The 27,594-nt window shown below is 42.2% G+C and overlaps 1 long non-coding RNA gene across 1 annotated transcript in view; it reads right to left on the bottom strand.

Annotated features, from left to right (window-relative positions):
• Positions 1 to 27,183, bottom strand: part of LOC122544082 — a 60,204-nt gene extending 33,021 nt beyond the window's left edge. Inside the window, exon 1 of the long non-coding RNA XR_006310263.1 lies at positions 27,098 to 27,183. This is a non-coding gene — a long non-coding RNA (uncharacterized LOC122544082). The remainder of the gene's footprint in view (positions 1 to 27,097) is intronic.
• Positions 27,184 to 27,594: the final 411 nt, after the last annotated feature.

The raw sequence follows: 27,594 nt of genomic DNA, 5'->3' as shown, positions 1-27,594 counted from the left end.
CTTTCACTTTCCCTTCCTCCCAACTCAGAAGTTTAAAGTCCTACTGACCACCCTATTTATCCTCTTCGCTAGAACATTGGTACCTGATCGGTTCAGGTGGAGACCGTCCCAACGGTACAGATCCCCCCGGTTCCAAAACTGATGCCAATGCCCCATGAAGTGGAATCCCTCTTTCTCACACCAATCCCTTAGCCATGTGTTTACTTCCCTAATTTTCTTATCCCTATGCCAATTGGCACGTGGCTCGGGCAGTAATCCAAAGATTATGACCCTTGAGGACCTGTACTTCAATTTCCTTCCTAGTGCTTGATAATCCCCAAACAGGTCCTCCACCCTAGCTTTGCCTATGTTGTTAGTCCCAACATGGACCAACGTGAGTCTCATTTCCCAACACTTGACCCATATCCCTATTCATATACCCATCCAGATGCCTTTTAAGTGGTGTAAGTGTCCCAGTCTCCACCATTTCCTCTGGCAGTTCATTCCATACACGCACCATCCTCTGCATGAAAAAGTTGCCCTTTAGGTCCCTTTTAAATCTTTCCCCTCTCACCCTAAACCTAGGGACTCCCACACCCCAGGGAAAATACCTTGTCTATTTACCCTATCCAAGCCCCTCATGATTTTATAAGGTCACCCCCTCAGCCTCCGACGCTCCAGGGAAAAAAGCCCCAGCCTGTTCAGCCTCTCCCGTTATCTCAAATCCTCCAATCCTGACAAGATCCTTGTAAATCTTTTTTGAACCCTTTCAAGTTTAACAACCTCCTTGCTATAGACGGCAGACCAGAATTGCACACAATATTTCAGAAGTGGCCAAACCAATGTCTTGTACAGCCGCAACATGACCTCTCAACCCCTATACTCAATGCACTGACCAATAAAGGAAAGCATACCAAATGTCTTCATCACTATCCTATCTACATGCAAGTCCACCTCACATTTATCTAAATTTAACTCCATCTGCCACTCCTCAGCTATTGGCCCAGCTGATCAAGATCCAATTGTACGCTGAGGTAACCTTCTTCGCTGTCAACTACACCACTAATTTTGGTGTCATCTGCAAACTTACTAACTATACCTCTGATGTTCACATTCAAATTATTTGTATAAATACCAAAAAGCAGTGGACCCAGCACCAATCCTTGCGGCACACCAATGGTCACAAGCCTCCAACCTGAAAAGCATCCCTCCACCATCATGTTCTGTCTTCAAGCCAGTTCTGTATCCAAATGGCTAGTTCTCCCTGTACTCCATGAGATCTAACCTTGCTAACCAGTCGACCATGAGGAACCTTGTTGAACGCCTTACTGATGCCCATGTAGATCGTGTCCCACCACTTTGCCCTTATCAATCATCTTTGTTACTTTTTCAATAAACTCAACCAAGTTCATGAGACGTGATTTCCCACGCACAAAGCCATGTTGACTATGCCTAATCAGCTCTTGCCTTTTCAAATGCATGTAAATCCTGTCCCAACAACTTGTCCAATACCAATGCCAGGCTCACTAGCCTATTGTTCTTTAGCTTTTCCTTGCCATATTTCTCTAGTAGTGACACCACGTTAGCTAAACTCCAGTCTTCCGGCACCTCACCTGTTATTATTGATGATACAAATATTTCAGCAAGGGGCCCAGCAATCACTTCCCTAGCTTCCCACAGAGTTCCAGGGTACATCTGATCAGGTCCGAGGGATTTATCCACTTTTATGCGTCTTAAGACACCTTCTCCTCTGTAATATGGATATTTTTCAAGATGCCACCATCTGTTTCCCCTCATTCTATATCTTCCATATTCTTCTCCATAGTATTCACTGATACAAATTAGTCATTTAGTATCTCCCCCATCTCCTGTGGTTCCACACACAGGCTGCCTTGCTGATCTTTGAGGGGCTCTATTGTCTCCCTAGTTCCCATTTTGTCCTTAATATATTTATAAAATCCCTTTGGATTCTCCTTAACCCTGTTTACCAAAGCTCTCATGTCCCCTTTTTGCCCTCCTGACTTCCCTCTTACGTATACTTCTGTAACCATTATACTCTTCTAAGGATTCACTCGATCTCCGTAATCTATACCTAACATAGACTTCCTTCTTTTTCTTGACCAAAACTTCAATATCTCCAGTCATCCAGCATTCCCTACACCTAACAGCCTTTCACCCTAACAGGAACATGCTGTGTTTTGACTCTCATTATCTCATTTTTGAAGGCTTCCCATTTTCCAGCCATCCCTTTACCTGTGAACATCTCCCGCCCAATCAACTTTTGCAAGTTCTTGCCTAATACTGTCAAAATTGGCCTTCCTCCAATTTAGGAGAAAGTGAGGACTGCAGATGCTGGAGTTTAGAATTAATCCTGATGAAGAACTTATGCTTGAAATATCAACTCTCCAGCTCTTCAGATGCTGCCTGACCAGCTGTGTGCTTTTCCACCAACATACTCTTCGATTCCTCCAATTTAGAACTTCAACTGTTAGATCTGGTCTATCCTTTTCCATGACTATTTTAAAACTAAGAGAATCATGGTCACTGGCCCCAAAGTGCTCCCCCACTGACACCTCAGTCACCTGCCCTGCCTTATTTCCCAAGAGTAGATCAGGTTTTGCATCTTTCTCTAGTAGGTCCATCCACACGCTGAATCAGAAAATTTTCTTGTACACACTTAACAAATTCCTTTCCATCTAAACCCTTAACACCATGGCAGTCCCAATCTATGCTTGGAAAGTTAAAATCCCCTACCATAACCACCCTATTATTCTTATCAATAGCTGAAATCTCCTTACAAATTTGTTTCTTAATTTCCTGCTGACTATTGGGTATCTACAATACAATCCCAATGAGGTGATCATCCCTTTCCTATTTCTCAGTTCCACCCAAATAACTTACTTGGATGTATTCCCAGGAATATCCTTCCTCAGTATAGCCGTAAGCTATGATATCCCAGTCCCAAGTTCCTAACCATGCCCTGAGTTCATCGGCCTTCCCTCTTAGGCCTCTTACATTTAAATAAATGCAGTTTAACTTATCAGTCCTACCTCATTCTCTGCTTTGTCCCTACCTGCCCTGACTGTTTGAGTCGCTCCTTTTCCCAACTACTAGTGTCAGACTGATCTCTTTCTTCACTATTTCCCTGGGTCCCACCCCCCACCTTACAAGTTTAAATCCTCCTGAGCAGCGCTAGCAAATCTCCCTGCCAGTATATTAGCCCCTTTCCAATTCAGGTGCATTCTGTCTTTCTTATACAGGTCACTTCTGCCCCAGAGGTGATTCCAAAGATCCAAATATGTGAACCCTTTTCCCCTGCACCAGCTCCTCAGCCATGCATTCATCTGCTCTATCCTCCTATTCCTACCCGTACTAGCTTGTAGCACCAGGAGTAATCTAGATATTACTACCTTCGAGGACCTCCTTTTTAAATTCAAGTCTAACTTTCTGTATTCTCCTTCAGAATCTCATCCTTTTCTCTTCCTGTCGTTAGTTGGTGAGATTTGTGGCAAAATTGGATGAGAAGTCCAATGAGTCCAATCTTGATGTGGGTAATATTCCACTCCATCTCTTATACTTTTGACAAGCAGCACAGAAACCTTCTTGCTAGGCAGCAGCAGGTTGCCAGTTAAACAGGGCTACTTATTGGTGAATATCATATTGATGGCTAGAAAAGCTAGTTGTGTTCCTCAACAGAAAGAACAAATCAGAAGGAAAATGATTCCTAGGTCGCAATAACTCACCTCAACATAATTGTTCCAATCAGAAATGGCATGTTTATGGGACAGCATTGCTGTTAACTGGTAGGTAGTTGACAAAGAAAGAGAACCAAATAATTAGCACCTCCAAAACAGATTAAAAAACACATTAAAGGCCTACTGTGCTCAGAGTTTCTATTGACTTATCTTTGAATCCAATGGGAAAGAAATTAAATGGTCTCCTGTGCCATGCTTGTCAGTTCATATGTGAATTAGAAAGCAGGTAATCCTCAGTAGATTTTACATGCCCAGAAAATGGTAAACATTCACAAAGCTCAGTCACTGGGAAACTCGTTATGAAGACATGTGTATGAAAATATTACGTATGAGCTAAGATGCTTCCACTGAACTCTATAGGAAACATATCTAAATGGCAGTATAAAATCACTGTCAGCTTAGCAGGTAGAACCATTTGACGATTAATGATTGCTTTGGTAGTAACAATACTAGTGTTAAGGACTAGACATTAGTGTGTGACTGCATGTGGACTCAGTAAGAAGATCCTTTCCAAGAATTTCTCATTTGAAATGTTTTCCAAGGCTAATCAAACTTTAAATCTACTACAAGAATTAAGTCATAGAGTCATAGAGTCATACAGGACGGAATCAGACCATTCGGTCCAACCAATCCATGCCGACTATAATCCCAAACTAAACTAATTCCATCTGCCTGCGCTTGGCCATATCTTCCAAACCTTTCTTATTCATGAACTTACCCAAATGTCTTTTAAACATTGTAACTGTACCCATATCTACTACTTCCTCTGGACATTCATTCCATGCATGAACCACACTTTGTGTAAAAATGTTGCCCCATGTCTTTCGTAAATCTTTCTCTTCTCGCCTTAAAAATATGCCCTCTAGTTTTGAAATCCCCCATCTGAGGGAAAAGACACCTGCCATTCATCTTATCAATACTCCACGTTATGTTATAAACCTATCCAATATCACCCTGAGTCTTCTGTGCTCCAGTGAAATAAGTCCAGCCTTTCCTTATAACTCAAATCTTCCATTTCCAGCAACATCCCAATAAATCGTTTCTGAGCCCTCTCCAGCTTAATAATATCTTTCCTATAACAGGGCAACCAGAACTGGACACAATACTCCATAAAGGGCCTCACCAACATACGGTCCAATCTCAACATGATGTGCCAACTCTTATAGTCAGTTAGAACTCTTGCATTATTTCTTACATCAGTATATTGGAATATACCGATATAAGAAAACACATTTCCTTTTGAACAACAATATTGAATTTCCTGCAAGAAATAATGCCCTTGTAATTTGATAAAGTTAGAAACTATAAATAAATTGAAATGTATAGTAATGGCCATCCTGGATTGTCACTGACAGCCAATTTTATTTTTGAAAATGGTACTTTAAAATCACTTGACTTCAAGATAAATTTTATGGCTAATACATTAACTCAAGACTTTAATAAAGTGTGCACCAGTTTTGTATAAAGGACATTAGTGACAAATCATCATAGAACTTAAGATCTCACACGTCTAGTGACAGATAAGATGGACAAAACAAGTATTCAGATTTGTTTACATTCTTTAAAAAGGTCAGCAGCCTGTCACCAACAGCATAAATCTACATCAAGCAGTTCTGACGATGAGACTTTCCCTCACTTACTTTCTGCTTTTGCTTAAGTTGTGTTAATTTACAGATTAATATCCATATTCTACTAACATTTATATCGAGGCTGCTAGCTAAATCAGGCATGAGTCTGAAATGGTATGTCACGTTGAGGTTGTACAGGACCTGGGTGAGACCCTCTCTGGAGTATTCTGTCCAGTTCTGGTTGTCCTGTTATCAAAAAGATGTTTTTAAGCTGGAGAGTGTTCAGTAAAAGATTTTACAGATAATGCTGGGAATGGAAGGCTTGATAATGAGAATGTTAAATGAAAATAGTTTAAAGATTGGCCTTGAAGAATTTGAGAAATGTGGCTATGACCATTTCCTATTTCAGTTTGTTCCACTGTGGGATTGTTCTTGGGAGTCATTGATACATTGCCTTGGAACTTAATGGCTATGTAAGTTTATGTAGATAGCTACTTTATGTTTTGTTGGAGAGCTCCAGGTACTTGTTGGAGTGAAATCCCACCAGTCTATTCCATTGTTTACAGAACATGGTCAGTTTTTTTTTGTTTTTGTTGTAGAGATTCCTATTACAAATATTTCATCAAGAATATGGCACTAGGATATTGCCTACCAAGTCATGCAGAATCATATCTTTGGATTGCTCGATCATACTTAAATTTCTCGCCATATAAGGATCCTACACGCAATGTGTATACTCCAGGACTGGGTGAAAAAAATATTTGGTATCTGCATGTAGTGATCAATCATGAAAAGTTATATTTCTATTAAACAAAAATAATAATTAATTCTATGCATGAGCAGAAATATTTCACCAAGGTTTGCATGGAAGGAAATTTGAAGTGTTACTCTAATATATTTAGATTATTTTAACATTAGCTATATATCTCTATCACTATCTTTTCATCAGTAGCTGTAATGTTGTTATTGACACTTTGCTGGGATATCTCACCACGGATATCAAATGTCCACTGGTACATACCAGTGGCTTTTTCTGATGTTTGCGTTCAAGGTAATATGAATAGGCTATTCAATTGGAGAAGAATTTTGGCCATGCTGATAATATTATTGCTCGATATCCATAAACAAGGATTTACTGAATCATGGGCGAAAACAAGCACACGCTACAATCATGGATGAATGGTCACTGTGCAACAACCACCAGACAGGGATGTTCCCTCCCATTGGGGGAACACTTCAGTGGTCTGGGACATATGGCTTCGGATCTTCAGGTCACCAACCTCCAAGGCGAACTTCGTGATATGCAACAACGCAGAGTGACTGAACAGAGGTGGATAGCCAAGTTCAGTACTCATGAGGATGGCCTCAGGCAGGACCTTGGGCTCATGTCACATTACGGGGACCCCTCTAAACACACACACACACTCAATCATGCACACACTCTCTCAAATACACACATATACACTCCCCTCACACTGAAACCCATGCACACACCCGCTCACAGACTTATACTCCGTCACACTCATGCACACATTCTACCAAGCATGCAAACACACAGTGTCCCAAGTGCACTCACACTCAGATGAACACATTCACTCTCTCTCTCTCCCTCACATTCCACACACACACACACACACACACACACACACGTCTATGGGGTGAATTTGCATTTGCAGAACTGTATTTGCAAATACATTCTGTTTTTGCTCAAAAAGCACACAACCTGGAGGTAGTCAATGCAGGTAGTCCATCTGTATAACATTTTATAATTCCTACTTTGGAAACAGAACCAGTCTGCCTCAAGATTGGAATACAGACAGATTCTAACCTCACACCATTAATACATTGTCTGAGCCAAGATGGCACTTTTTTTTTTAACAAAAGCTTGGTTATCTTGAGAATGTGACTTAAAAGAAGTTCTGGGATTTACATATTAATGAACCGAAAGCTGCAACCCATTCTAGAACATAGAGCATAGAACATTACAGCGCAGTACAGGCCCTTTGACCCTTGATGTTGCGCTGACCTGTGAAATTAATCTGATGCCTGTCTAACCTATACCATTCCATTACAGAGTTACAGAGATGTACATCATGGAAACAGACCCTTCGGTCCAACTCGTCCATGCCGACCAGATATCCCAACCCAATCTAGTTCCACCTGCCAGTATTTGGCCCATAACCCTCCAAACCCTTCCTTTCATATACCCATCCAGCTGCCTTTTAAATGTTGCAATTGTTCCAGCCTCCACCACTTCCTCAGGCAGCTCAGTCCATACACATACCACCCTCTGCGTGAAAATGTTGCCCCTTAGGTCTCTTTTATATCTTTCCCCTCTCACCCTAAATCTGTGCCCTCTAGTTTTGTACTCCCATACCCAAGGGAAAAGACTTTGTCTATTTATCTTCCCCATGCCACTCATGATTCTATAACCTCTAAAAGTTCACCCCTCAGCCTCCGTGCTCCAGGGAAATCAACCCCAGCCTATTCAACCTCTCCCTATAGCTCAAATCCTCCAACCCTGGCCAGATCCTTATAAATCTTTTCTGAACCCTTTCAAGTTTCAGGTCTCCGATAGGAAGGAGACCAGAATTGCAGGCAATATTCCATCTGTGGCTTAACCAATGTCTTGTACTCCTGTACTCAGTACTCTGACCAATAAAGAAAAGCATACCAAACACCTTCTTCACTGTCCTATATACCTGCGACTTCACTTTCAAGGAGCTATAAACCTGCACTCCAAGGTCTCTTTGTTCAGCAACATTCCCTCGGACCTCACCATTAAGTATATAAGATTTGTTAAGATTTACTTTCCCAAAATGCAGCATCTCACATTTATCTAAATTAAATTCCATCTACCACTTCTTAGCCCATTGGCCCATCTGATCAAGATCCCATGGTAATCTGACGTAACCTTCTTCTCTGTCCAGTACACCTCCAATTTTGGTGTCATCTGCAAACTTACTGTAACTGTACCTCTTATGCTCACATCCAAATCATTTATATAAATGATGAAAAGTAGTGGACCCAGCACTGATCCTTAACTCCACTGGTCACAGGCTTCCAGTCTGAAAACACCTCCTCCACCACCACCCTCTATCTTCTACCTTTCAGCCAGTTCTGTATCCAAATGGCTAGTTCTCCCTGCATTCCATGAGATCTAACCTTGTTAGCCAGTCTCCCATGGGGAACCTTGTCAAACGCCTTACTGAAGCCCATATAGGTCACATCACACGCTCTACCCTCATCAATCATCTTTGTTACTTCTTCAAAAAACTCAATTAAGTTTGTGCGACATGATTTCCCACGCATAAAGCCATGTTGAAGATCCCTAATCAGTCCTTGCCTTTCCAAATACATGTACATCCTGTCCCTCAGGATTCCCTCGAACAACTTGTCCACCACCGATGTCAGGCCCGCTGGTCTATAGTTCCCTGGCTTGTCCTTACCACCTTTCTTAAACAGTGACACCACGTTAGCCAACCGCCAGTCTTCTGGCATCTCACGTGTGACTATCGATGATACAAACCTCTCAGCTCGAGCACCAGCAATCACTTTCCAAAGAGTTCTGGGGTACACCTGAACAGGTCCTGGGGATTTATCCACTTTTATGCGTTTCAGGATACCCAGCACTTACTCCTCTGTAATATGGACATTTTTCAAGATGTCACCATCTATTTCCCTACATTCTATATCTGCCATGGCCTTTTCCACAGTAAATACTGATGCAAAATACTCCTTTTATTATCTCCCCCATCTCCTGCGGCTCTCCAATATTATCCATATGCAAGGGCAATGCCCATTTAAATGCCCTTAACATCAGCGAGTCTACTACTGTTGCAGGCAGCTGTTCCACACCCCTATTCTGAGTAAAGAAACTACCCCTGATATCTGTCCTAAGTCTATCATCCGTCAATTTAAAGCTATGTCCCCTCATGTTAGCCTTCACCATCTGAGGAAAAAGGCTTTCACTGTCCACTCTATCTAATGCCGTGGGCGGCACGGTGGCACAGTGGTTAGCACTGCTGCCTCACAGCGCCTGAGACCTGAGTTCAATTCCCGCCTCAGGCGACTGACGTTCTCCCCGTGTCTGCGTGGGTTTCCTCCGGGTGCTCCGGTTTCCTCCCACAGTCCAAAGATGTGCAGGTTAGATGAATTGACCATGCTAAATTGCCCCTAGTGTTAGGTAAGGGGTAAATGTAGGGGTATGGGTGGGTCGCGCTTCGGCGAGGCGGTGAGGACTTGTTGGGCCGAAGGGCCTGTTTCCACACTGTAAGTAATCTAATCTAATCCAATCCTCTGATTATCTTATACGGCTTAATTAAGTCACCTCTCAACCTTCTTCTCTCCAACGAAAACAGCATCAGTTCCCTCAGCCTATCCTTGTAAGACCTTCCTTCCATACCAGGCAACACCCTAGTAATCTCCTCTGAACCCTTTCCAAAGATTCCACATCCTTCCTATAATGCAGGGACCAGATCTGTACGTAATACTCCAGGTGCAGCCTGATCAGTGTCTTGTACAGCTGAAGCATGACCTCGTGGCTCTGAAACTCAATCCCCCTACCAATAACTGCCAACACACCATATGCCATCTGACCAACCCTATCAACCTGGGTGGCAACTTTCAGGGATTTATGCACCTGGACATCGAGATCTCTCTGTTCATCTACACTGCTAAGAATTTCACCATTAACCCAGTACTCTGCATTCCTGTTACTTCTTCTGAAGTGAACTACCTCACACTTTTCCACATTAAACTCCATTAGCCACGTCTCAGCCCAGCTCTGCATTTTATTGATGCCCCTCTGTAACCCAAACATCCTTTGGCACTACCCACAACTCTGCCAACTTAGTGTCATCTGCAAATTTACTAACTCATCCTTCTTACGCCTACATACAGATCATTTATAAAAATGACAAACAGCACTGGCCCCAAAACAGATCCACTGGTAACTGAGCTCCAGGATGAACATTTCCCATCAACCACCACTCTCTGTCTTCTTCCAGCTAACCAATTTCTGATCCAAACCGCTAAATCACCTTCAATCCCATGTCTCCGTATTTTCTGTAATAGCCTTATCAAACCTCAGTGTAGTCCATTTACACCACATCAGCCACTTTACCTTCATCTACCTGTTTTGTCACCTTCTCGAAGAACCTAATAAGATTTATGAGGCATGACCTACCCTTCACAAAACCGTGTTGCCTATCCCTAATCAAATTATTCCTTTCCAGATTATTATAAATCCTATCTCTCACAACCTTTTCCAACACCTTACCCACAACCAAAGTAAGGTTCACTGGCCTATAATTGCCAGAGTTGTCCTGACTCCCTTTCTTAAACAAGGGAACAACATTTGTTCTCCTCCAGTTTTCTGGCACTACTCCTGTCAACAATGATGACATAAAGATCAAAGGCTCTGCAATCTTCTCTCTGGCTTCCCAGATAATCAGAGGATAAATCTTATCCGGCCCAGGGATCTCATCTATTTTCAGATCTTCCAAAATTGCTAAAACCTCCTCTTTGTCAACCGCAATCCCATCTAATCTAGTTGTCTGTATCTCCGTATTCGCACTAACATTACCCTTTTCCAATGTGAATACTGACAGAAAGTATGCATTAAGCGCTTCTCCTACGTCCTCAGATTCCACACACAACTTCCCCATACTATCTTTGATTGGCCCTAATGTTGCTCTAGTCATTCTTTTATTCCTGATATACCTATAGAAGGCCTTAGGGTGTTCCTTGATCCTATCTGCCAACAACTTCTCATGTCCCCTCCTGGCTCTTCTTAGCCCTTTCTTTAAATCTTTTCTGGCTAACGTATACCTCCCAAGCAACCTAACTGAGCCTTCACGCCTCATCCTCACATAAGCTTTCTTCTTCCTCTTGATAAGAGCTTCAACTTCTTTAGTAAACCATGGCTCCCTGCCTGATAGGTATATGCTTATCAAGGACCCGCAGTAGCTGTTCTTTGAATAAGCTCCACATTTCAAGAGTGTCCATCCTCTGCAGTTTCTTTCATCATTCTATGCACCCTAAATCTTGCCTAATCACATCATAATTGCCTTTCACCCAGTTATACTTCTTTCCCTGCGGTATATACCTATTCCTGCCCATTGCTATTGTAAACCTAACCGAATTGTGGTCACTATGACCAAAGTGTCCACCTACCTCCAAATCTAACACCTGACCGGGTTCATTACCCAGTACCAAATCCAATATGGCCCTTGTTGGCCTGTCTACATACTGTGTCAGAAAACCCTCCTGCGCACATTCAACAAAAACTGACCCATTTAAACTACTTGAACTATAGCATTCCCAGTAATACTGGGGAAGTTAAAGTCCCCCATAACAACTACCCTGTTACTCTTGCTCCTTTCGAGAATCATCTTTACTATCCTTTCCTCTACATCCCTGGAACAATTCGGAAGCCTATAGAAAATTCCCAACAGGGTGACTTCCCCTTTCCTGTTTCTAACCTCAGCCCAAACTACCTCAATGGATGAGTCCTCAAACGTTATCTCAGCTGGTGTAATATTACCCTTGATTAACAATGCCACACACACCCCTTCTCCCCCCCTCCTTTACCATCTGAATCCCAGAATCTGCAACAACCATTCATGATCCTCTTCTAGCCATGTTTCTGAAACGGCCACAACATCGAAATCCCAGGTACCAACCCATGCTGCAAGTTCACCCGCCTTATTCCGGATACTCCTGGCATTGAAGTACACACATTTCAAACCAACATCCTGATTGCGACTTTGTAAGCCTATCCCTGACCTCAATACCCTCAACCTCCTGCACACGAAGTCCAATTCAGGTTCCCATCCCCCTGCTGCATTAGCTTAAACTCCCCCCTCCCAGGATATTGGTTTAGATGAAGGCCATCCTGTTTGTAGAGGTCCCACCTTCCCCAGAAAGAGCTCCAATTATCCAAGAATCCAAAACCCTCCCTCCTGCATCATCCCTGCAGCCACATGTTCAGCTCCACTTTCTACATGTTCCTTGCTTCACTAGCACATGATACAGGCAACAAACCAGAGACAACAACTCTTTGTTCTCACTCTAGGCTTCCATCCTAGCTCCCTGAATTTCTGCCTTAGATCCCCACCTTTCTTCCTACCTATGTGGACTTGACTGGGGCTGCTCCCCCTCCCCCTCAAGGATCCCAAAAACATGATCAGAGACATCACGAATCCTGGCATCTGAGAGGCGACACGCCAATCGTGAGTCTCTCTCGTTCCCACAAAACCTCCTAACTGTCCTCCTAACTATGGAGTCCCCAATGACTAAAGCTCTGCTCCTTCACCCCCTTCCCCTTTGAGCAACAGGGACAGAATCTGTGCCAGAGACCTGTGCCCCATTGCTTACCTCTGGTAAGACATCCCCCTCAACAGTATCCAAAACAGTATACTTGTTGTTGAGGGGAACCACCACAGGAGACTCCTGCACTGCCTGCTGGTTCCCTTTCCTACTCCTGATGGTATTCCACAGCCTTCTTCATGTGGCTGTGGAATAACTACCTCCCCGTAACTCCTCTGAATAACCCCTTCCATCTCCCGAATGATCCGAAGTTCATCCAAACTCTGATTCTAAAAGATGAAAGACTTAACAGCAATCTAGGTTTATTCAATATATCATTTTAATTGCATGACACTGTGATCTTTTGCTATAAATTCTGTGTCTTATGATCCTGCCCCACTAGTTACCTGATGAAGGAGCAGCACCTCAAAATCTAGTGCTTCCAAATAAACCTGTTGGACTATAACCTGGTGTTGTGTGATTTTTAACTTCTTATAATTAGTATTCACTTCATACATAAACATCCTTCATATATTTTCAGTGTTTCTATACCAAGTGCATCGTAATCTGCCTTTTTGCCAGCTTTTGTCATGCAAACCATTTCTGTCAACTGATGATATCTGAAGAAAGTGTAACTAACAATTTTTTTTTCCCTACATTTGCTACTCCAGAGCCTGCATGAAATGGCTGATATGTGGTATTACTTAATCTAATAGTTAGTTGACATTATCCAACCGTTGATTGATTGATTGATTGATTGTCACATGAATCAGAGTACAGTGCAATGCTTTGATTATGAGCAGTACAGGCACAGCATATAAATGATCATCATAAACCCCTCATTCCTGATGTAGGGCTTCTGCCTGAAACGTTGATTCTCCTGCTCCTCAGATGCTGTCTGACTTTTCCAGCACCACACTCTTCGACTCTGATCTCCAGCATCTGCAGTCCTCACGTTCACCTATCAGACCATTGTAAGTAAGGATGTGCAGATCAGAGGTTGTAAAAAACTTTGACAGAGGCAGACAGGTTACGATCGCATTGAACATGTGCTAGGTGAGATCAACGTTAGCACGAGCAACATTATTTGAAGTTAGAAAGTCCATTCGTCACTCTAATAATGGCCGGGAAGAAGCGGTTTCTGAACTTGCTGGTGTGTGTGTGTGCGCGCGCGCGTGTGTGTCTAAACTTCTCTTTCTTTTGCCAGACGCAAGAGGTTGTAGGTGATTGTTACTGGGGTGTGATGGGTCTTTAATGATATTGGCAGCCTTTCCACAGCAATGAGCTGTGTAAATGGAGTCCATGGATGGAAGCTAACAGCAATCTCCATCAATCATGATTTAATCAGAGACACTTTAATCAGGCTTCCTACCCTTACAGTACCTGCATTGTCACCATCCACCTTCCCCTCCCTGCTAGCGAGGTTGGAAACTTTAGCGTTTCGGGAATTTAAGCTCATCACTGGGGAAAAGACTCAATTTTGAAATACATCTGACTGTTCCCACTTGCTGTAATCAGTATCTCATTGAAGATTTCGGACGGTGTAGGTCATCAGCCGGGGTTGAATCCACTGACGCATATTGGATTTATCGGGTGAGTACTTGGTTTTCTCTACGTTTTGCGAGCCGGATTTCACCTCAGGATCTATCTGAAGCCTTGCAGTGTCGGTTGGGTTGGCGATCTTCAGAGGTTGTTAGTTCTTAGGTCTGCTAGTCGTGAATGGTTGCTGCTGGTTCCCCTGGTGCAGAACAGGCCTGTAGGTTTCGGAATTGCAGTTGTGATGCCCTTCCAGACTTAGCTCTTGGAAATAGCTGCTGGAATTAGCTGTTTGAATTCTCCTTCTGGGGATGACTGTTTGGAACACCTCCTGGGAATAACTGCCAGCGGATAGCTCTCAGAGAGACAACTATTTGATATGCCTCTTCTGGAGACAGCTGCGGGAGTTGCTCACAGGGAGAGGTTGGGGCCTGCAATTCTGGTCTCCTTCTTATCGGAAGGATAGTGTGAAACTTGAAAGAGTTCATAAAGGATTTACAAGGATGTTGCCAGGGTTAGAGGATTTGAGCTATAGGGAAAGGCTGAATAGTCTGGGGCTGTTTTCCCTGCAGCATTAGAGGCTGAGGGGTGACCTTTTAGAGGTTTATAAAATCATGAAGGGCATGGATAGGATGTGGTGGAGGAGTCCAGAACTAGAGGGCATAAGTTTAGGGTAAGAGGGGAAAGATGTAAAAATGACATAACAGGCAACTTTTTCAGACAAAGAGTGGCGCATGTACGGAATGAGCTGCCAGAGGAAGTGGTGGAGGCTGGTACAATTACAATACTTAAAGACATCTGGCTGGCTGGATGAAAAGGAAAGGTTCATTGGGATATGGGTCAAGTGCTTGCAAATGGGACTAGATTAATTTAGGATATCTGGTCGGCATGGGTGAGCTGGACCGAAGGGTCTGTTTCCATGCTGTACATCTCTATGACTCTTTGCCTCTATTTTAGTTGCAGGTCTCTTACCTTTGTGCCAAATCTGTGCTTATTATTGTTACTGGCTTCCTGACTGTTAAAAGCATGTGTAAATGCATTTTAATTGAGGTTGATATCTCTCTGAATGAACATTGATTGAAGTTGAATGTCTGGTATGTGTACGGGTTCCATAATGCCTGGGTTGGGAGTAGCCCGCTGTGTAATAGTTTCAATCTAGAATGTTAGATCTGGTTGATTGTTCTTTTAGAGTTGAGGTGTGAATTGGATTTTCAGATTGAAAAATGGTTCCAGTCAGCTATCTCTGTGCTGTGTATTTCTCCCCGAGCTCAGCCCAACTGCCACCTCGTTCTTTAAAAAAAGTTTTGAAAAATCCCCTTTGCTCAATCCTACATTTTGCAGGAATTGCATTCTGGGATCATGAGCCACATGACTGGAGGATAGTCTTTCAAACATACTAACCACCAACTGGTTTAAAATTATGGCTGAAATGTGGATGATATTGTAGACTGTACAGAAATAGGGTACCGTCATTAAAAAGGGGAGGTGATGGCCGAGTGGTATTATCACTGGGCTATTAATCCACAGACCCAGGACCCAGGTAACATTCTAGGGACCTGGGCTCAAAATTCACGACAGCTGATAGTAGAATTTGAATTCAATAAAAATCTGGATTTAAGAGTTTAATTATGCCTATAAATCTGTTATCCAATGTGGGAAAACCCATTTTGTTAACTTATCCCTTAAGAGGCGAAACTGCCATTCCTATCTACTCTGGCCTACACGTGACTCCAGACCCACACCAATGTGGTTGACTCTTAACTGCCATCTGGGCAATAAATGCTGGCCTAGTCCGAATTTGTTAATGAATAAAAAAGAAACACAGAAAATAGGAACAGGAAGAGACCATTCAACCCTTCAACTGCTATCTCAGGCATGGCACTGGCAGCATAACTTGCTTCTTCTAGTTAAACTGCACTTGGACAGTCAGTGTGTAGAGTTATTTCTCCCTGTAGGACAACTGAATTTTCACATATAGGCCTGGATTTTCACTTGTGAGAAGGGTGAATTTTGAGTTTGATATTCCCTGGCTCGCTGAATTTCCTTTGGACAAAAAGAGATTTGAGTAATGGGTTCGTTGTTCTTAGGGTTGGGGAATGCTTGGATAAAGGGGAGTTGCCTGCAGCTTTCAGGCTCATCAAGAGCAACTTCACTGCAAGAAGGGAACTCTGACCTCTGTTTCTCATTGAGGTTAAAATGAGAGAATTGCTCCCTGAACATTCTCAGCAAATAATACCCCTTATTCAAACTCCTTCTCCCTAGACTTCTTCACAGCCTACTTCCAGCAGTATGTTCTATTGTTTGTTACCACTGTTCGTCCTACTATCCATGCTGTATTCCAAGAGGGATCATGTCTGACAGAGTCATCAAAGTCAAGACAATATCTGTCAGCAGATATCACACCATTCCATGCACACAGTACAAACTTGAACAACTCTGGAAACTACCTTATACTTCCACAATCAAAGCGAAGGCCAAGTGGTTCAGGTGCCCTCTCCTCCACCTAGTTTACTGCATTCGATGCTTCCAATGTGGTTTGCTGTATATCAGTGAGACCAAGCATAAACTGAGGGAACGTTTCGCTGAGCATCTCAAAGAATATAAGAACATAGCAACGAGGAGTAGGCCGTCAGGCCCTTCGAACCTGCTCCGCCATTCAATAAGATCATGACTGATCTTTCCTTGGACTCAGATCCACTTACTCGTGCACTCACCATATCCCTTAATTCCTTTATTGTTCAAAAAAATCTATCTTAGCTTTAAAAATGTTTACTGAAGTAGCGTCAACTACTTCACTGGGCAAAGAATTCCATAGATTAACAACCCTCTGGGTGAAGAAGTTCCTTCCCAATTCAGTCCTAAATCTGCTCACTCTAATCTTGAGGCTATGCCCTCTTGTGCTAGTTTCATGTGCCAGTGGAAACATCCTTTCTACTTCTATCCTTTCTATTCCCTTCATAATTTGATACATTTCTATAAGATCGTCTCATTCTTCTGAATTCCAATAAATATAATCCCAGTCCACTCAGGTTCTCCTCATAAGTCAACCCCCTCAACTCTGGAATCAACCTAAGTGAACCTCCCTTGTATCCCCTCCGGTGCAAGTACGTCCTTTCTTAAGTAAGGAGACCAAAACTGCACACAGTACCTCAGGTGTGGCCTCACCAGCACCCTATATAACTGCAACATAACCTCCCTGCTTTTAAACTCAATCCCTTTAGCAATGAAGTACAAAATTCCATTTGCGTTCCTAACTGCTTACTGTACCTGCAGACCAACCTTCTGTGATTCATGCACAAGGACACCCAGATCCCTCTGCATAGCAACATGCTGCAACTTCTTGCCATTCACATAAAAGTCCTTTATACTGTTACTCCTAACAAAATGGATGACCTCACATTTATTAATATTCTACTCTATCTGCCAGACCTTTGCCCACTACTCAAAGTATCTATGTTCCCCTGCAAAGTTTCACAGTCCCCTGCACACTTTGCTCTGCCACTCATCTTTGTGTCATCTGCAAACTTTGATCTGCAAACATGTGGTCCCCAACTCCAAATCATCTATATAAATTGTGAATAACTGTGGTCCCAACCCTGATCCCTGAGATACACCGGTAGTCACTGATTGCCAGCCAGAATAGCACTCATTTATCACCACTCTGCTTCCTGTTAGTCAACTAATCCTCTATCCACACTAATACTTTACAGATAACAGCATGCATCCTTATCTTATGTAGCACTTTGTTGAAGGTCTTTTGGAAATCTAGGTACACCACATCCACTGGGTCCCCGTTGTCCACCTTGCTCGTAATATCTTCATAGAATTCGAAAAGATTTGTTCAGCATGACCCGCCCTGCATGGACCCATGTTGCATCAACAAAATGGGACAATTTCTATCGAGATGCCTTGCTAGGCCAGCAAGAGCCAGCCTGATCTCCCGGTCATTGCACATTTCAATTCCCCTTCCCACTCCCTCTCTGACATGCGCATCCATGGGCTCCTCCATTGCTACAGTGAATCAGACCACAAATTGGAGGACCAACATCTTATTTTCCACCTGAGCTGCCTACAGCCTGGATGACTCAACATGAAGTTTTCCAATTTTAAATAACCTTGCCACCCATCCTTGACTCCCTTTCCATCCCAGCTACAGACCCTTCCTTCCAGCTACCAACCGGATTCGGTCTTCCCATCGACCGAGGTCATACCCAGCACCTGTATTCACCTATCACTACTTCACCATTCTGCCCCTCTTCCCAGCCAAGCCTCCCCCACCTCTCTAACTGCAGCTCCGCTTACTCCCACCTCCATTCCTGAAGAAGGATTATACCCGAAACATTGACTTCTCCACCTCCTGATGCTGTTTGGCTTGTTACGTTCTTCCAGACACCTGCTTGTCTACTTTGGATTCCAGCATCTGCTTTTTTTTCAATAAATAGGAATGAATCAGCAACTAAGCTGTAAGGAATTGTTAGTCCCTTTAAATAAAAGTGGTCGACGCATATCATACCTATTTGATTTATTACTATTATCATGTATCAAGATGCAGTGAAAAGTATTGTTTTGCATGCTATACGAACAAATTATAACTTAATAACTACATCAGGGTGGTAGAGCAGAATGCAGAACCTAGTGTTATAGAAAGGTTTCAGAGAAAGATCAGCCTTAATTTGAGAGATCCTTTTAGAAGCCTGATAACAGTGGGGAAGAAGCTTTTCTTGAATCTTTTGATATGTGTTTTCAAACTTTTGTATCTTTTGCCCAGTGGAACAGGGTGGAAGAGAAAATAACTGGTGTGGGAGGGGTCTTTAATTATGTTGCCTACTTTTCTAAGGCAGTGGGAAGTATAGACAGAGTGAATGGATGGAAAGTTGGTTTGTGCTATGGACTGCGCTATGTACACAATTCCCTATAGTTTCTTGCGGTCTTGGGCAGGGCAATTGCCATAGCAAGCTGTGATGCATCTGGGTAGGATGCTTTCTATGGTGCATCTATAAAAATTGGTAAGAATCACTGTGGACATGCTGTATTTCCTTAGCCTCATGAGGAAGTAAAGGTGCTGCTGTGTTTTCTTGACTGTAGCGTTGACATAGATGGACCAGGGCAGATTGTGGGTGATATTTACGCCTAGGAACTTGAAGTTCTCAACCATCTCCACCTCAGCACCATTGATACAAACAGGGGCATGCCCTCCACTCCACTACCTGAAGTCAGTGACCAGCTCCTTCATTTTCCCTCTGACATTGAGGGGGAGAGATGATTGTATTTACACCATGCTACTAAGCTATCTCTTTCCTGTACTGTCTCGTCATTATCTAAGTTCCAACCTAATGCTGAACATGTATTAAAGATACCACATTTGATGGACCGTTGGGCTCCAAAATGGCAGTGCAGGCGTCAATCAGCATTACACACTGATTGAGTACACCATCTGCCAGCTATGAATAACTTGCAGTAGAATACCTCCAGCGCAATGTTAATGCCCTAACCAAAATAATGCCTGACCAAATGTGTGCACACTTGCTGAGGACTACACTTCAGGATGAAACAAAACCTTTAACTCCAAACAATTGAATATACCTGAACTGAATTTCATTGCCTATGTGTACCCTTGCTGAGAAACTTGATATTGTTTGACTATGACTGATGAGTTTCTTTCTAGAGATTCACTATCAATTCAAATGTTCAGTTAGTCATTTAATTTCACAAATAAATCAGAGGAAAAATTGCAACTATTCAGTAAAGTGATTTAAAAGAGATTTGATTTGAAGTTTCTAGATTAAGAATTGATTTAAAATAATCTACTTAAACATTCATCATTCCTAATCATACTAGTTATTGCTGCAGTACTCCCTTAATTTATTTATTCAATAATGAACTTAAATTATTCAAGCTATCTTACTACTGAATGCCTAAAAATCCATTAACATACTCTTATTTCTTATTACTTTTTAATTTTTGAACTTGTACTAGAATTGCAGCTAAGAAATTCTTCATTCCAGAAGCCTTATCTTCAAATTTTCTTACTGGATTTCCTAATAGAAGTGATTCAATAAAATAACAATTGGAGTTCTTGACTTTAGTCTCACTCGATATTGGGATTGTGGAGCATTTTTCCCAGATACAGTAATGACCACGATGAGGTCTTAAACTGAAACTTCAGTTCAGTCTATTTCTCATAAATCTTGTTGATTTCATACCAGGATCTGCCTCACAGTGAGTCTTTTTTTCCACTTAAGTGTTTACTAGTACATGTTCAGGAAATGATAGAGGATTTGTGGATAGGTCTCTTGTGGTGCAATGGTCATGTCTAAATCTCTAGGCTAGAAAACCCAGTTTGAAGTAAGCAAGTTATTATGGAGTATTTTAAGCAGTGCTATTATTACCTTTTGCAGTTCATTTACTGTTGGAATTTTGAAGTGGACTTTTATAGCACTTTAGAAGAATTCTTGGGAGAGTTTGTCAAAAGTTCATCAACATGTTTGCATTTATTCTCGCAAATCTCTGAGTGTTTTACCTAAATAGTATGAAGCTGGCCACTGTACACTATAGGAGTCACCAGGAGAAAAGGGGTGATTGTCCACCAGTGGGTTGCGAAGCAATGCCCCTTCATCTGGATGAATGATGGAAGCAGGAGATCAGAGTGAGAAGAACAGCTACAGGAGAGACAGACAGAAGGAAGAGGAAAAGGAGGATGAAATTTTCTCCTTTATTCCTGCAGTTAGAGTGTATTCCTCTCCTTTAGACCTTCTCCACTAGGACATCCTCTTGCAATCGGTCCCTTGCACTCTGTTGAGGTGCCTGCGACTGAATACTGTGTGTCAGCCAGACCAGTTCGTACTTTACAATTGAAGTGCATGAGTGAAACTAACATATACGGCTCCACAAAAAAAATGCATCTAATCAGCTCTAAAGCACTGAACTTGTAGGTGTCTCAGTTGTAACAACTTCAGGTCCATTCAAATTACAATAATGAGCAATTAAGATCAACCATGACTCACTAAATCAAATTGCTGTACCTTACGAGATTTAGTGCCTGTTTAAAGGTGGTACAGTGTAGTGTCCCTATCCCTGGAGTGAGAGACCCGGATTCCAGTCCCACCTGCTCCAGAAGTGTATAATAGCATCCCTGAACAGGTTGATTAGATAAATAGGTTCAATGTCTGTTTTAGGGCCCTCTTGTGGCTCATTGATGATATTTCTAACCCTGGACCAGAAAGCCTAGGTTCAATTCCATAATCCTGGACCAAAGACCTGGGTTCAAGTCCTAGCTGCTCCAGAGGAGTGTAATAAGTCTCTAAACAGGTTGCTTTGAAAATAATTTAGTGCATGTTTTGGGGTCCTTGTAGTGTCCCTACCTCTGAACCGCGAGGTCTGGGTTCAGGTCCTGGCTACTCTACAGGTGTGTAATAACATCTCTGAACAGGTTAATTAAAAAAATAGGTTCAGTGACTGTTTAAGCACTGTCTTGTAGCAATGTGATAGTTTTCGTAGCCCTGGAGCAGAAGGCCCAAGTTCCAGTCCCACCTACCGCAGAATGGTGTCATAACATCGCTGAACAGGTTAATTGGAAAAGCATGTGAAGTAAAAAATAATTCTTAAAAATCCAAGGCCTGATTTATAGGGGATTTGTGATGCAGTGTTCGTATTCCTACCTTTGAACCAAGAGATCTGGATTCAAATGTCACCTGCTCACGAGGCATGTAATACTGTCTCTAATCAGGTAGATTATGGATTAAAAATATGTTTAATGGCTGTTTTAAGGGCTGTTCTAGTGTAGTTATTATGCTCCTACCTCTGAGCCAGAGTATTGGGTTCAGGTCCCATCTCCTCCACTGGTGTGTAAAACACTTCAGAATAGGTTAGTATAGAAAATCTCAAAACATTTTGAACATCAGTTTGCTTGATGTTTGAGGGGCTCCTGTAGCAAAGTGGTAGTGTCCCTACCTCTGAGCCAGAGGTGCTGGGATCAAGGCCCATCTGCTCTGGATGTGTGCATAAACATCTCTGAACAGGTCAACTCAAAATATCTTTAGTGCCTAACTAAATTAATTGGCCTCTGCCCCACAAGTGAAGCCTTTTACTCCCACCTGTAAGCTGTGTCAATCCTTCAACTGACTTCATATTCGGCAAACACCACACTCACAAAATAGGACTATTCATAACAGAAGGAAAATGACTCAAACCATTTATTCAGGTTTTTTCACACCAATGGAATATGTCACCATATATGACATAGACACTGATGTGTGAGCAAGGGCATGGGAAATGGTGAGGCTGGGGAGCAGGTTACACAGGGTTTCTGACCATCGTTACATTCTTGTCACTTTGAACTACCTCAAGGCAACATGATGTTGCATGGAGGTGTCCCTCAGCTGTTAATGCTGACATTTGTCATTCAGCCCTCTTTGATTGCCATTGCAAGGCTAAAGCCAAGCAAAAACAGAGGAAGGTGAAGACAATTCATTCATTCAAATCTTGCAAGTACCAACTATGAAAACACCTGCCCAGGAAAATCAAGCTCTGAAGGGCTTGCAAATGATAATTCTAAGAGCAGAACTGGGCAGGAGTATGGAGGGGCACAACAACTCAAGACCCGGTTTCCTAGAGGGAGGGGAGCTGAATTCCCAGTTCAGCTGCAGAATAACAATTTCTAAAAATCAGCCCAAAAACAAATACAGGACTGCAAAAAAAAAGCAAGGTATGTGGGAGTGGGAATCTTACTTGGCTGTTTTTTTTAAATCAAATCATTGATTCTTTTTTGATCATTGATATGAAATCCTCTGAACAACATTTTAGAAATTTGCTTACTCTGTCACTTTGGAAAATTCATGCCAATTAATTTGGCAAGACCCTTGTTTCCCCCATGTCTTTTCACCTGCAACAAACACGACCACATCATCTGTCAATCTGGGACCTTGGTGATAGTATTTCTTTGAAGAATGTAGTCAGCTGTAACTGCAGTATAAGTCAAATTACACGTTCACTTTTCTTTGAAGATGACCTTTAAACTCCCTTCCTAACAGCTCAGTGGGTGTCACCACATCCCAAGTTCAAAAAGTACAGAAGTTCAAAAAGGCAGAGAATTTGAGTTGAGCAAAAAATCCTTTGAGATCCACATCCCATGAATGAATAAAAGAATAGCAAGATTCCTGCTCATGTTTTTCCTCCTTAATGCGAAAATTGCTGGTAACAAGCAGGAATGGCATTGGCATTTCACCTGCGATATACTGAGGCATCAATCTCAATTTATGTTCACTATGAATCCATGCTGGGGACAAGTAAATATTGCTCCCATTGAACGAGCTAATCCTTAGCTACTGTAATGACAAACAATCTTAGTACAATGCTAGTAAATACTTCAGAAGCGCAAAATGAATACTTCTTTATTTGTTATTAGTAATGCAAATTCCCACAGCAGCTAATGTATCTTCCAGGTTATTGAGGAATCATAAATACTGCATTTAATATTAAAAGAAATATGATAAGTAACGCAATTAAATTCAGGTAATGCAGTGAAACCCAAAACACTATAGTCAGATTAAGGAATCATGTTTTAGAGTTGTTAACTTTTTAATGAAGGCCATTAACAGTGTTAATAACCAAACTAGCCAGCAATAAATTTATAATAATTTATTGATAAAACTGATATTGTCCCAGTACGAGCAAATAACTTTCTCAATGATTATTTTTAATAAGGATTTATACATTGACAGAAGTTATAAGCTTTTCAAAAAAAGTAAAAGTCTCTTAAAGACATTCTTCAGATTTGTGGGAAACATTGCTACGATTGAAAATTGTAAGATGCTGCTCTACAATTTTTTTTGATTCATCTGTGGGATGCGGGCGTCGCTGGCTGACTGGCCAGCATTTACTGCCTGTCCCTAGTGCCACTGAGAAGGTGGTGGTGAGCTGTCCTCTTGAACCACTGCAGTCCACTTGTTGTGAGTTGACCCACAATGCCATTAGGGAGTGAATTCCAGGATTTTGAACCAGTGACAGTAAAGGAACAGCAATATATTTCATAGTCAGGATCATGAGTGGCTTGGAGGGGAATTTGAAGGTAGTAATGTTCCCATGTATCTTCTGCTCTTGTCCTTTTAGAGGAAGTGGTCGTGGGTTTGGAAGGTGCTGTTTGAGGATCTTTAGTGAATTTCTGCAGTGCATTCTTGTAGATAGTATATACTCTGCTACTGAGCGTCAGTGGTGGAGGGCATGAATGCTTGTAGTGCCAATCAAGTAGGCTGCTTTGTCCTGGATGGTGTCAAGCTTCTTGAGTAGTTTTGGAGCTACACTCATCCAGGAAAGTGGGGAGTATTCCAGCACACTCCTGATTTGTGCCTTGTGGATGGTGGACAGGCTTGGGGGGAGACAGGAGGTGAATTATGTGTCACAGTATTCCTAGCCTCTGACCTGCTCTTGTAGCCATTGTGTTTGTGTTGTGAGTCTAGTTGAGTTTCTGGTCAATGGTAACCCCAAGGATGTTGGTAGTGTGGGATTCAGTGATAGTAATTGAATGTCAAGGGCGATGGTTAGACTGTCTCTTACTGGTGATGGTCATAGCCTGGCATTTATGTTGTGTGAATATCACTTGCCACTTGTCAGCCCAAGCCTGGATATTGTGCAGATCTGGTTGGAATTTCACTTGAATTTCAGGAAGATGGTATCAAAGTCAATATGCTTCATTCTTTCGACTGGCATTTTTGGCCAGTGCAGATTAGGTGTGCAGGTAACCATTCCACACAGAAAACTTCTGCTCCATTCAGTACCATTGCAGGAACAAACCCATCCTTTTTGCAATTTTGTTGAAGTTTGTTCTATTCCGATAGAAAACATAACTAATGGCAATTCAGTGACATCATGAAACAGGTGGGACTTTTAGATTCAAATTGGTAACCAAAAAGGAGAACAGCCATTCAATGTTCCTTTTGAAATTGAAGTATAAATAAACACCGACATTGAAAAACCACTTCAAAGAAAGAATTACTTATTTCAAGATAATCATGATGTCATTAAAAAAAATGACACTTTCTTCTCTTGTTATGTCAACATCTCATGCTGATCTAAGTACATTAGCTACTCTTGGAGTTCGGTTAAGCAGTTAGAACAAGTCAACATGGATTTAGTAAAGGGAGGTCATGCCTGACAAACCTGTTGGAATTTTTTGAAGAGGTAACAAGTAGGTTAGACCAGGGAAACCCAGTGGATGTGGTCTATCTAGACTTTCAAAAGGCCTTTGATAAGGTGCCACACGGGAGGCTGCTGAGCAAGGTGAGGGCCCATGGTGTTCGAGGTGAGCTGCTGGGATGGATTGAGGATTGGCTGTCTAACAGAAGGCAGAGAGTTGGGATAAAAGGTTCTCTTTCAGAATGGCAGCCGGTGACGAGCGGTGTCCCGCAGGGTTCGGTGCTGGGGCCACAGCTGTTCGCATTATATATTAACGATTTGGATGAGGGAACCGGGGGCATTCTAGCGAAGTTTGCCGATGATACGAAGTTAGGTGGACAGGAAGGTAGTACTGAGGAAGTGGGGAGGATACAGAAGGATCTAGACAGGTTGGGAGAGTGGGCCAGGAAATGGCTGATGGAATTTAACGTGAGCAAGTGCGAGGTCTTGCACTTTGGCAAAAAGAATAAAAGCATAGACTACTCTCTAAATGGTGAGAAAATTAATAAAGCCAAACCACAAAGGGATCTGGGAGTGCTAGTCGAGGATTCTCTAAAGGTAAACATGCAGGTTGAGTCCATGATTAAGAAAGCGAATGCAATGTTGTCTCTTATCTCAAGAGGGTTGGAATACAAAAGCAGAGATGTACTACTAAGACTTTATAAAACTCTGGTTAGGCCCCATTTGGAGTACTGTGTCCAGTTTTGGTCCCCACACCTCAGGAAGGACATACTGGCACTGGAACGTGTCCAGCGGAGATTCACACGGATGATCCCTGGAATGACAGGTCTAACATATGAAAAACGGCTGAGGATACTGGGATTGTATTCGTTGGAGTTTAGAAGATTAAGGGGAGACTTAATAGAGACGTACAAAATAATACATGGCTTGGAAAAGATGGATGCTAGGAAATTGTTTCAGTTAAACGAAGAGACTAGGACCCGTGGACACAGCCTTAGAATTAGACGGGGTCATTTCAGAACAGAAATGCGGAGACATTTCTTCAGCCAGAGAGTGGTGGGCCTGTGGAATTCATTGCCACGGAGTGCAGTGGAAGCCGGGACGCTAAATGTCTTCAAGGCCGAGATTGATAGATTCTTGTTGTCTAGAGGAATTAAGGGCTACGGGGAGAACGCTGGTAAGTGGAGCTGAAATGCGCATCAGCCATGATTGAATGGCGGAGTGGACTCGATGGGCCGAATGGCCTCACTTCCACTCCTATGTCTTATGGTCTTATGGAAGCCATCTGGCACCCCTATCAGAAAAAGCTATTTTTGTATTGATTTATAAAAGACTAAAATGAAGGAGTAAATGAAATAATTTTACAATGATGATATAAATCACTGTGGTTGATTGATACTTTCAGAAATTTGTAAGCTCTTAAGATGTTTTTAAAGTTGGTTTCCAAAGCTTCACGACATTGTCACTTTCAGGATCACTTCAAAGATTTTCCAAATTTCATTAGCTTTGTACATGGTGGACTTTGTGAGTCTGGGTATGAGGAATGCATATGGGGCATTGAAGGGCTAGGGTGGGTGATACTGGAGGGGAAGTAGAAGACATGGAGGCAATGAAGGGGTTGAGGTGTTAAGGGTTGAGGACCTAAAACATAATTACAACTCAGCCAACTTATAGTCAACACAGATATGCCAGGCTTGCCATAGAAATGATGTAGATTTCTCAGCCTCTCAACCTTATTGTGCTTTTTAAGGGGATCGCGGCTAATCTATCACCTAGTTCCACTTGAAGACAGGAACTAACTAAAGAAGAAATACTTACAGAATACAATGTCGTGGTATACCGTTTTTGGAACCAGTGATCTCTGCATGCACAGAACACACAGGCATGGTACGCTGCTCGTGGAAATAGCGATCTATGTGTGCGCATGCGCAGAACACAGAGGCATGGTACGCTGCTCGTGGACAAGCGATCTCCTTCTGCGCATGCGTAGAACAAACCGGTGATTTTTGCAGACATGCGCAGAACACAAGAAACTGACTTGTTGTCACGTCATTGAGATTTGAGACTATAAAAAAACTGCTGTACTTGTTCGGGGAGAGATGGTATCGTCAAGTCCCGTTGTTCAGGTCAGGATCACGCTGCCCCTCCCAAAAGCTTTTGGTTTAATAAGTTTGATTGACTTACTTCTAAATTTGAGTTTTATTAATTTTACTACAACACATCTACCTGTCCTGGATTAGTATCCCTTAAATTAAGATAGCATCTAATCCATTTTGACGGAGTGTGTGTTATGGTGTCTATAGAGACCAACAACT

Source organism: Chiloscyllium plagiosum, chromosome 3 (assembly GCF_004010195.1).
Source record: "Chiloscyllium plagiosum isolate BGI_BamShark_2017 chromosome 3, ASM401019v2, whole genome shotgun sequence".
Classification (NCBI taxonomy): Eukaryota; Metazoa; Chordata; class Chondrichthyes; order Orectolobiformes; family Hemiscylliidae; genus Chiloscyllium; species Chiloscyllium plagiosum.
This window is presented reverse-complemented; position numbering and strand designations above follow the sequence as displayed.